A 12148-nucleotide genomic window follows, 5' to 3' on the forward strand; every position below is an offset into this window, starting at 1 on the left:
ATTGTACCGAGGTCCCTGGCCCCTCACACTGTGAGAACAACCACGAGACGAGGAAAGTTGGTGTCAGATTTTTATTTCTTCGTACTCTTTAAACAGGAGTGACTGAAATAGAAACCACGTTTGAGTCCCAAGAGTGGGAATGATTTGATAAAGATGGGGCAGGAGGTTGTCCCTGCCCCATTGTCATGGTTTTATGATTTTTGGTACTGGTATTCCACATCATAATATCATGTAGTGCATTTAGAGTTAAAGAGTTAATGTTCCAGTTCCGTGGACCATCGATAGTTCCAGGTATGCCTGTCTCAGAAGAGAAGAAGAACTCCATTCCCCAGAGGACTTTGCGATGCTTTGCGTTCTTACGTGTTTACGCTCAGAGGGAAAGATAAAAACTGTCTGCAGTCACGGGACTCTCTCTTCCCTTCAGGACCGAGCTCAGCAGTGGGTGTTTGTTGCAGCCGTCCGCCTTCAGCGTTAGCGTAAGGCCTTCAGTTTATCGGACACTCTCTCTCTTGCTCATTTTATTTGATTCATTTGCCTCAATTCCAATTATATTATATTGTGTTATTTTCCTTTCTGATATCTTATTTAGTAAATTAGCTTTCCTCCTCAGATCGTTGCCGCTGTTTTGTTCCTGGGCCCATCTCCCTTCTCCTTTTTCCCTTTTCCCCCTTCCCCTTCCCCGGGGTGTGGGCCCATGGGTCCCCTGCCTCAATTGTCACAGTACCGGGTCGAACTGTCCCGCAAACCGTTGACACCCATGCCAACCTGTATAAATATCATCCGTTACTGTAAGTAACTGTTCAAGAAGCGTTTAGATGAGGTGCTAAGGGATTTGATTTAGTAGTTGGGTAGGGATAGTGATAGGAGGATGGTTGGACTAGATGATCTTGTAGGTCCTTTCCAACCTTATGAACCTATGAACCTATGAACTAGACAGCTTTCATACAAGTCCATGAACGGTCACAGATAACACATTACAACACGCCAGTTCAGAGCAAGAATAATTTATGTGTACTTCTTAATTTCATCATACAGAACTAAGACGAAAGCACCACCCATTCCTCGGAGTACATTCGACCATGCACCTTTGAAAAAGGCCTTGGAGCCCTCGTCCCGGGCAATCTTCCGCCAGCAGTCGATAGTGCCGCTGTACATTATGTCAGCTGTGGGAACACAGAGTTAGGATCCCAGCACCCACAACTCTCAAAACCCAGGTCAGGAACAACCTAACGTGTCCGGCAGTTTTACAACCTCAAGTATCCGTTTCTTGATGTACTTTCCCCCATTCTTAGAGGATGAGATCGCCCAGGCCTGCATTACCCCCAGGAGACGCTGGAAGTTCCAGTCTGAGCAGAAAGCAGCTACTATTTGCCAGACACCACCGCTTCCAGACCCAAAAGCTATTGCACAGTCAGCCAGGCTGTGCCTGCACCGAGGAACATCCCTTCTTGGCCCAGAGACACGAGTTTGCAACATCCTTGGCCAAGCTCTGCCATTCCCACCTACTGAACAAACCCAACTCGCACACTCCCCTTACAGGGACGCCACGGAGGCTGATCTGTTTGCCCCCCACCTGACAACTGCTTCTGCAGTCCCCTCGTGTCCTGCAGTTCACAGAAGGCATCTGAAGGCCTCGGTGAAAGCTGGAACGCTCCCGCCCACAGCTCAGACCCACTGCCACTGACTCAAGGGACACCCACCAGCTCCGAGCACGGGGATGGAGGGAGCAGAGCAACTTACTTCCTTTACGGCCAGACTGCATCATCATGCGGCGCCGAACCGTATTGAAGGGATACGAGGCCAGACCGGCGACCGCGGTGACCGTCTGAGCGATCATCCAGCTGACCACGATGTGCGTGTTCTTTGGGTCAGGGAGCATTCCTGCGGGAGAGAAGTTCTGCGTGAGAGCAGCGTGCAAGCCGCCGGCACACACGGTGCCGGTCTGCGGGCCGCAAGCGCCGTGCCAGCCCACCTACCCTTCGCCATGTCATAGATGCCTAAGTAGGCGGCTTTGTAGATGATGATGCCCTGCACAGACACGTTGAAGCCCTGGTACAGGCCCCTGAGGCCGTCCGAGCGGAAGATTTTCACCAGGCAGTCACCAAGGCCGCTGTACTCGCGGTTGGCCCCGGCTTTGCCCACGTCGGCTGCCAGGCGGGTCCGGGCAAAGTCGAGGGGGTACACGAAGCAGAGCGAGGTGGCGCCGGCCGCGCTGCCGGACGCCAGGTTCCCGGCGAAGTACCGCCAGAACTGGGTGCGCTTGTCCACGCCGCCCAGGAAGATCTGCTTGTACTTGTCCTTGAAGGCGAAGTTGAGCGCTTGGGTGGGGAAGTAGCGGATCACGTTGGCCAGGTTGCCGCGCCAGAAGGAGAGGATGCCCTGCTCGCGCGGGATGCGCACCACGCAGTCGATGATGCCCTTGTACTGCTTGTCGGCGGCGATCTGCTTGCTGGCGTGCTGCACCTGCGGGGCCCAGAGTGCCTTCAGCGCCGCTCCGCTCATCCCCGGCCCCCGCCGCCCCCCTCTCCTTGCGGCGACCTTGGGGCGCCCGCCGGCCCCGTCCCGCCGCTCACCTGCAGCAGCAGCTTCACCCTCTCGATGGGGGCGACGGCCGTCTTGGAGATGGCGGCCGCCACTCCCCCGGCGAGGAAATCCTTGAGGAAGGACACGGCAGCATCGCCCATGGCGGGAGGAGGCGAATGAGAAGACAGGCTCCACAAGAAGGGAAGCCCTGTGGCAGCAGGGCAGAAATGATCTCGTAATATAGAGGCGGAGGTGGAAACACGGGCGGGGAAGCACCACGGCAACGCGTCGCTGTGTTCCGCCCACCCATTGTCTGCGGGAGGGGGCGGGGCCGCCGCGGGGAAGGGAGTCGGGCCCGGAGACCGCGGGACCGCCTGTACCGTCCTCGGGCTGAGGGCTCTGCCCCGCGTGTCGCGGGGCCTCGGGCAGACACGGCCCCGCAGCTCAGCCCAGGGCTGCTCCGTGACCGCGGTCCCGGTTCCCACATCCACGTTACCGTGCCGCACGGAAGCAGGTTGGCCGAGTGCTCTGTGAGATAGTCTCGTTATTTGCGGGACGGATTTCCCAGAGAACCGCTGCACGACCCTCAGTCCCCGCAGCCCCAACCATTGGCTGCCCGAGCCCCACCCCACCCGGGGATGTGCACCCGCAGCCCCACGATCTTCCCAGGCTCTCCAGCCTGCAGTGCCCCGGCTCTTCCTCGTAAGCAGTTACACAACGGAGAGGCTTGGCTGGTACAAGGCTATGAACACTTTGTAGGCCTCAGGAGTAAACTGTAACACAAAGGTGTCAGTGGCATACCACACTTATTTTCTCTGGCTGAGTTTTAACTTGCCCAAGTAGGGAGTTCAGTTTCTAAGCCAGTGTTGTGGTTTTGTGGTTTTCATGCCGGTATTCCACATCAGAGCATCACGCAGCAGTGTGGGAGCAGCAGAGGGGCGGAGCTCCGCACCGGATGCAGGCGGCGCTCTGCCTGGGCACGCGTTCCTCTGGGCTGCCATGGAGGTTCAGCACGTGTGCTTCCCCTGCAGTTCCTCCTTAACGTAAGCTCACAGCTTTTGGTTTGGAAATTTTTCTCTCTCTCAATTGTTCAATTTTATTAGATTTAGTAAAGTTACTGTTCCTTCTCAGATCGTGCCGTTGTTTTCTTGTAGACCCATCTCTTCCCGCTGTTTCCCCCTCCCACTTCCGGAGAGCGGCTCTGCTCGGGCGGCCGCGCGGCCACTGATGCAGTTTCTTTTCCTCTCCTCTCTCCCTTCTCGGCTTCCCTTGGGTCACTGTCACGGATAACACCGTGACAGCCAGAGCACGTGATCTCAACTCTGCTCTTCCAGGCTGCTGTGGATACTCCTTAGACATTCCTCCGGTCTCCCACATATTTTGTCCACTTGGTGCTTTGCAGGAAAACATACTAGCACTCGATATTTTCAAAAAGAGCCCTCATCAGCCCCAAGGAGCACAATGCCCCCGTGGCAGGACCGGTGGCACAGGGCCTCAGTTACTACCAGCACTCACTGCTGACCTCCACCAGGGAGGGAACACTAACCCAGCTTTCTTGGCAGGCTGCGTTGCATTCACGTGCTGGAGCCCACAGTCAGTGAGGCATGCAGGGCTTTGTCTTCCATTGTACCGAGGTCCCTGGCCCCTCACACTGTGAGAACAACCACGAGACGAGGAAAGTTGGTGTCAGATTTTTATTTCTTCGTACTCTTTAAACAGGAGTGACTGAAATAGAAACCACGTTTGAGTCCCAAGAGTGGGAATGATTTGATAAAGATGGGGCAGGAGGTTGTCCCTGCCCCATGCCAACCTGTATAAATATCATCCGTTACTGTTAGTAACTGTTCAAGAAGCGTTTAGATGAGGTGCTAAGGGATTTGATTTAGTAGTTGGGTAGGGATAGTGATAGGAGGATGGTTGGACTAGATGATCTTGTAGGTCCTTTCCAACCTTATGAACCTATGAACCTATGAACTAGACAGCTTTCATACAAGTCCATGAACGGTCACAGATAACACATTACAACACGCCAGTTCAGAGCAAGAATAATTTATGTGTACTTCTTAATTTCATCATACAGAACTAAGACGAAAGCACCACCCATTCCTCGGAGTACATTCGACCATGCACCTTTGAAAAAGGCCTTGGAGCCCTCGTCCCGGGCAATCTTCCGCCAGCAGTCGATAGTGCCGCTGTACATTATGTCAGCTGTGGGAACACAGAGTTAGGATCCCGGCACCCACAACTCTCAAAACCCAGGTCAGGAACAACCTAACGTGTCCGGCAGTTTTACAACCTCAAGTATCCGTTTCTTGATGTACTTTCCCCCATTCTTAGAGGATGAGATCGCCCAGGCCTGCATTACCCCCAGGAGACACTGGAAGGACCAGTCTGAGCAGAAAGCAGCTACTATTTGCCAGACACCACCGCTTCCAGACCCAAAAGCTATTGCACAGTCAGCCAGGCTGTGCCTGCACCGAGGAACATCCCTTCTTGGCCCAGAGACACGAGTTTGCAACATCCTTGGCCAAGCTCTGCCATTCCCACTTGCACACTCCCCTTACAGGGACGCCATCTGTTTGCCCCTGTCACGGTGTTATCCGTGACAGTGACCCAAGGGAAACCGAGAAGGGAGAGGGGAGAGAAAAAGAAACTGCGTCAGTGGCCGCGCGGCCGCCCGAGCAGAGCCGCGCTCCGGGAGGGGGAGGGGAAACGGCGGGAAGAGATGGGTCTACAAGAAAACAACGGCACGATCTGAGAAGGATCGGTAACTTTACTAAATCTAATAAAATTGAACAATTGAGAGAGAGAGAGAGAAAATTTCCAAACCAAAAGCTGTGAGCTTACGTTAAGGAGGAAACTGCAGGGGAAGCACACGTGCTGAACCTCCACGGCAGCCCAGAGGAACGCGTGCCCAGGCAGAGCACCGCCTGGCATCAGGTGCGGAGCTCCGCCCCTCTGCTGCTCCCACAGCATTAACTCCTTAACTGCTGCGTGATGCTTTGATGTGGAATACCGGCATCAAAACCACAAAACCACAATATTCCACCCCTTATTCCACATCATCACATCATGCTTAACACACATCTATGCATGACCAAAACAGTAGTAACATAAGTTCCATAGAAACATATATATATATATATATACATACATCCACATGTAATTACAGACTGCATTCCCCCAATATCAAATTCCCTTGTGGGACACACTGGACGTCCCCATTTTTATCCATTACCCACCAGGTGCACCCAGGTCCCTGCGCAAAAACGGTTCCACGGAGGGGTTTGCCCTTTCCAGAGGCTGGAAGGACCCACACCGCTTTTCCCAACATGCTCCTCACATGTACCACAGGGACCTTATCTCCCTCTATGGTCTGTAAGGAGCTGGACTGTGTAGGACCTTCTCGGTTGACTGATCCCCTAGTGTTGACCAGCCAGGTGGCTTCTGCCAGATGCTTCTCCCAGTGCTTGAATGTCCCACCACCCATTGCTCTCAACGTGGTTTTTAACAACCCGTTGTAGCGCTCGATCTTACCAGCAGCTGGTGCATGGTAGGGGATATGGTAGATCCATTCAATGCCGTGTTCTTTGGCCCTGATATCCACAAGAGAATTTTTGAAATGAGTCCCATTATCGGACTCAATTCTCTCCGGAGTGCCATGTCGCCATAGGACTTGTTTCTCGAGCCCTAAGATGGTGTTTCGGGCGGTAGCATGGGGTACTGCGTATGTCTCAAGCCACCCAGTGGTCGCCTCCACCATGGTGAGCACGTAACGCTTACCATCGCGAGTTCGTGGCAACGTGATATAATCAACCTGCCACGCCTCCCCATATTTATACTTTTCCCATCGCCCTTCCTGCCAGAGGGTTTTCATCCTCTTGGCCTGTTTAATTATGGCACATGTGTCACAGTCATGGATAACCTGTGCAATGGCATCCATAGTTAAGTCCACCCCTCGGTCTCTAGCCCACTTATAGGTCGCATCCCTTCCTTGATGGCCTGAGGTCTCATGGGCCCACCGAGCTAAAAATAGCTCTCCTTTGTTCTGCCAGTCCAAATCGATCTGAGACACCTCAATTTTGGCAGCTCGATCTACCTGATGGTTATTTTTCTGCTCTTCAGTAGCTCGATTCTTGGGCACATGAGCATCTACATGGCGCACCTTTACACCCAACCTTTTTGTTCGGGCAGCAATGTCTTTCCACAGTTCAGCAGCCAAAATAGGTTTCATAAGTTCATAAGTTCATAAGGTTGGAAAAGACCTATAAGATCATCTAGTCCAACCATCCTCCTATCACTATCTCTACCCAACTACTAAATTAAATCCTTTAGCACCTCATCTAAACGCTTCTTGAACAGCGCTAGGGATGGTGCCTCAACCACCTCCCTAGGCAGGCCATCCCAGTGCCTGACCACTCTTTCAGAAAAGAAATGCTTCCTCAGGTCTAATCTAAACCTTCCCCGGCGCAACTTGTGGCCATTCCCTCTCGTCCTGTCGTTATTTATCAGGGAGAAGAGGCCCACCCCCTCCTCACCACAACCCCCCTTCAGGAAGTGGTAGAGTGCCATAAGGTCTCCTCTGAGCCTCCTCTTCTCCAGACTAAACAATGCCAGCTCCCTCAGCCGCTCCTCATAAGACTTGTACTCCAGACCCCTCACCAGTTTTGTTGCCCTTCTCTGAACACGCTCCAGGGCCTCAATGTCCTTCTTGTAGTGAGGGGCCCAAAACTGAACACAGTACTCGAGGTGCGGCCGTACCAGAGCTGAGTACAGGGGGATGATCACCTCCCTGCTCCTGCTGGCTACACTATTTCTAATACAGGCCAGGATGCCGTTGGCCTTCTTGGCCACCTGGGCACACTGCCGGCTCATGTTGAGCCGAGCATCAACCAACACCCCCAGGTCCTTTTCCTCTCTACATTCTTCAAGCCATTCTGCCCCAAGCCTATAGCATTGCATGGGGTTATTGTGGCCAAAGTGCAGGACCCGGCACTTGGTCTTATTGAACCTCATCCCATTGAGCTCAGCCCAGCTGTTCAGCCTATCCAAATCCCTCTGAAGGGCCTCCCTACCCTCAGGCAGTTTGACACATCCTCCCAACTTTGTGTCATCTGCAAACTTACTGAGGGTACACTCAATTCCCTCGTCTAGGTCATCAATAAAGATATTAAACAAGATGGGCCCCAAAACTGACCCTTGGGGGACACCACTCGTAACAGGACGCCAGCTGGACTTAACTCCATTAACCACTACCCTCTGGGCACGGCCCTCCAGCCAGTTCTCCACCCAGAGAAGAGTGAACCTGTCCACACCACGGGCTGCCAGTTTCCTTAGGAGAATACTGTGGGAGACCGTGTCGAAGGCCTTGCTGAAGTCCAGGTAGACTACATCAACAGCCTTTCCCTCATCTACCTGTCTGGTCACCCAGTCATAGAAGGAGATGAGGTTGGACAAGCACGACCTGCCCCTGGTGAACCCGTGCTGGCTGGGTCTGATCCCTTTATTGCCATGCACGTGTCGTGTGATCTCCCTCAAGATCATCTGTTCCATAACTTTCCCTGATACCGAGGTCAGGCTGACAGGCCTGTAGTTCCCCGGGTCTTCCTTACGGCCTTCCTTGTAGATGGGAGTCACATTGGCAAGCCTCCAATCTTGTGGGACCTCTCCAGATAACCAGGAATGCTGATAGATGGCAGAAAGTAGCTCGGCAATCACCTCTGCTAGCTCCCTCAGCACCCTTGGGTGGATCCCATCTGGCCCCATGGACTTGTGGCAGTTCAGATGGAGGAGTAGATCTCTGACCATCTCTGCTTGGATCACAGGGGGTGCATTATGCACCCCGTCCCGGACTTCCAGGTCAGGGCAAGTACCGTGTGGACAACTGTTCTGTCTATTGAAGACAGATGTGAAGAAGGCATTGAGAACCTCAGCCTTTTCCTTATCATCTGTGGTTATATTGCCTGCCTTGTTGAGTAAAGGAGGGAAATTTTCCTTAGTTTTTCTCCTGCTGTTAATATATTTGTAAAAGGGTTTCCTGTTCTCCTTTACAGCAGTAGCCAGCCTAATTTCAAGCTGGGCTTTAGCATTTCTAATTTTCTGCCTGCAGATCTTGGCCAGTTCTCTGTAGTCACCCCAAGTAGCCTGACCCATCTTCCAGAGGACATAGACTCTCTTTTTCTCTCGGAGTCTCAACAAAAGATCCCGGTTCATCCACACTGGTCTTTTTCTCCTCCGGCTCGACTTACGGGACTCCGGGACTGCCTGCTCCTGTGCCTTTAAGATTTCCATCTTGAGGAGCATCCAGGCTTCCTGGACCCCTTTACCCCTCAGGAGCAAGTCCCAAGAGACCCTTGCAACAAGTGTCCTGAACAGGTCAAAGTCTGCCCTCCGGAAGTCCAAGGTTTACCCTTCCGTTGCCAGTTGTCCTGTTCCCACTGCTGCAACCACCCCCATAAAGCGTTTGCCACCATCCAAGAGTCAGTATAAAGATATAGCATGGGCCACCTCTCCCGTTCAGCCACATCTAAGGCCAGCTGGACAGCCTTTACCTCCGCAAATTGGCTTGACTCTCCTTCTCCTTCGGTGGCCTCTGCAACTCGTCGTGTGGGGCTCCACACAGCAGCCTTCCATCTGTGATGCTTCCCAACGATACGACACGATCCATCAGTGAAGAGGGCGTACGTCTTCTCATTCTCTGGTAGTTCGTTATATGGTGGGGCCTCTTTAGCACGAGGTATCTCCTCTGATGGGGATGTTCCAAATTTCTTGCCTTCAGGCCAGTCCATGATCACCTCCAGGATTCCTGGACGGTTGAGGTTCCCCATCCGAGCTCGCTGTGTAATCAGTGCAATCCACTTACTCCAGGTGGCATCGGTAGCATGATGGGTGGGGGGAACCTTTCCTTTGAACATCCAATTCAGCACTGGCAGTCAAGGTGCCAGGAGGAGCTGTGTCTCAGTACCAATTACTTCAGAGGCAGCCCGAACCCCCTCGTATGCTGCCAAAATCTCCTTCTCAGTTGGAGTGTAGCACTCCTCTGAACCCCTGTACGCTCTGCTCCAAAATCCAAGGGGTCGGCCTCGGGTCTCCCCAGAGGCTCTTTGCCACAGACTCCAAGTGGGACCTTTCTCTCCAGCAGCAGTGTAGAGGATGTTTTTCACATCCTGTCCCAACCGTACTGGCCCCAGGGCCACAGCACGGGCTATCTCCTGCTTAATTTGCTCAAAGGCCTGCTGCTGTTCAGGACCCCATGCAAAATTATTCTTTTTCCGAGTCACTTGATAGAGGGGGCTTACTATGAGGCTGTAGTTTGGGATGTGCATCCTCCAAAAACCTACTACACCCAGAAAAGACTGTGTCTCTTTCTTGCTAGTGGGTGGTGACATACTGGTGATTTTGTCAATCACATCTCCTGGAATGTGACGACGTCCATCTTGCCATTTTACTCCCAGGAATTGAATTTCTTGGGCAGGTCCCTTCACTTTGTTCCGTTTAATAGCAAAACCAGCACCCAGAAGAATTTGGATTATTCGCTCTCCTTTTTTAAAAACTTCCTCTGCTGTATCACCCCACACAACAATGTCATCAATGTACTGGAGGTGCTCAGGTGCCCCACCCTGTTCCAGTGTGGTTTGAATCAGCCAATGGCAAATGGTTGGGCTGTGTTTCCACCCCTGGGGCAAACGGTTCCAGGTGTACTGAACGCCCCCCCAGGTGAAAGCAAACTGTGGTCTGCACTCTGTGGCCAAAGGAATAGAAAAGAATGCATTGGCAATGTCAATAGTGGCATACCACTTGGCTGCTTTTGACTCCAGTTCATACTGCAGCTCCAACATATCTGGTACAGCAGCACTCAGTGGGGGTGTGACTTCATTCAGGCCACGGTAATCTACTGTCAGCCTCCATTCTCCACTGGCTTTACGCACCGGCCATATGGGGCTGTTAAAAGGTGAGTGAGTCTTGCTGATCACTCCCTGGCTCTCTAGCTGACGGATCAAGTTATGAATGGGGAGCAAGGAATCCCTGTTGGTGCGGTACTGCCGTCTGTGCACCGTTTTTGTAGCGATAGGTACCTGCTGCTCTTTCACTTTCAGTACCCCCACAACAGACTGATCTTCTGACAGGCCAGGTAAAACAGACAGCTGCTGAATGTTGTCTGCATCTACAGCAGCTATTCCAAAAGCCCATCGGTACCCCTTGGGATCCTTGAAATGTCCCCTTCTGAGATAGTCAATACCGAGTATGCATGGAGCCCCCTGTCCAGTCACTATGGGATGCTTCTGCCAGGTTTTACCGGTGAGGCTTATTTCTGCCTCCAACACAGACAGTTCCTGAGAACCCCCAGTCACTCCAGAAATATGAATCAATTCTGTCCCTTTATAACTCGAGGGCATCAGAGTGCACTGTGCACCAGTGTCCACCAGTGCCTTATATCTTTGTGGCTCTAATGTGCCAGGCCATCTAATCCACACAGTCCAATACACCCTATTATCCCTTTCCCTCCCCTGGCTGAGGGCAGGGCCCCTCTATTGGTTACCTGCAGTGACAGGAGCAATTTCATTGGTGGCTGATCTCTGCTGTAGTTCTCTCACCCGTGCTCGCAGTGCAGAAGTGGGTTTTTTATGCCACTTCCTCATGTCCTCTCCGTTTTCTCGTAAGAAGCTCCACATGGCCACACGTGACATGATGTTACTGCTGTCATTTGCTCGTGCAGAGGGGCGGTTGCCTTTGGTGGCCAAGACTTTCAACAATTTGATAAATTGCTTCATCAGATTCTTTGGGTCATGCTCGTCTTCATCAGGTGTTTCCAATACTGACACAGGTTCATCCCTATTCATCAGTAATGACAGTTCCTCCAGTATAGTTTTCTGTGTCTCCTTAATCTCACCTACTTCTTCTGCTACTATAGCTGCAATGGAAGCACGTGATGGTGGAAACTGTTGTTCAAAGTTTTGGAGTGTAATAGTAAATTCATAAACTGGGAGTCTTCTGTCTTGACCCTCGAATCTATGGAACATTGCTACCAGTGTACTTGCGTACCTCTCTGGTGCTGTTTTTGAGAGCTTGCGATATACATCAGGTGTGCACCTTACTCTATCAGGATCACGGTCCTGGTGTGGATTGTTAGGGACGAAATTGGGATCATACAGCATCTCTACTACGGCTGTTTCTCTCAAAAATTGGATGCCTTTCTCCACGGTGTTCCATCTTTCCACCTTAGGCTCCAGATCATCTTTGTAAGGGTATCTATCCTTTACAGCCACTAGTACTCGTTCCCAGAGGGTAGCGACTCCATTCAGACATCTGCCAATTCCTCTGTCGATAGCTGGGTCTCGGGCAATGCTTGCCAGTTGGCGGGCTTCGCTGCCATCTAGGGACACGCTGCTGGCACCGCTGTCCCAACACCGCAGCAACCAGGTGACAATAGATTCACCTGAGCGCCATACAAACTCCTTTCTTGAACCTTGTATTTCAGTCACCTTTAGGGGCCGACGAGTAGTGGTAACAGTGACTCCATCATCATCACTGTCTTCTCCATGTCTCTCACTTTTCTTAGTGGCCTTTCTAGGTGGTGGTGGTGGTGGTGCTGAGGAGGGCCCCTCGCCTGGATCTTCCTTTTTTT

The 12148-nt window shown here is 52.3% G+C and overlaps 1 pseudogene; it reads right to left on the bottom strand.

Annotated features, from left to right (window-relative positions):
• Positions 1-988: 988 nt before the first annotated feature.
• On the bottom strand, positions 989-2701 carry LOC136044467 (ADP/ATP translocase 2-like; annotated as a pseudogene).
• Between the last annotated feature and the right edge of the window lie 9447 nt (positions 2702-12148).

Source organism: Cyrtonyx montezumae, unplaced genomic scaffold (assembly GCF_038088225.1).
Source record: "Cyrtonyx montezumae isolate F1298 unplaced genomic scaffold, pur_monq_1.0 scaffold_11, whole genome shotgun sequence".
NCBI classification, from domain to species: domain Eukaryota; kingdom Metazoa; phylum Chordata; class Aves; order Galliformes; family Odontophoridae; genus Cyrtonyx; species Cyrtonyx montezumae.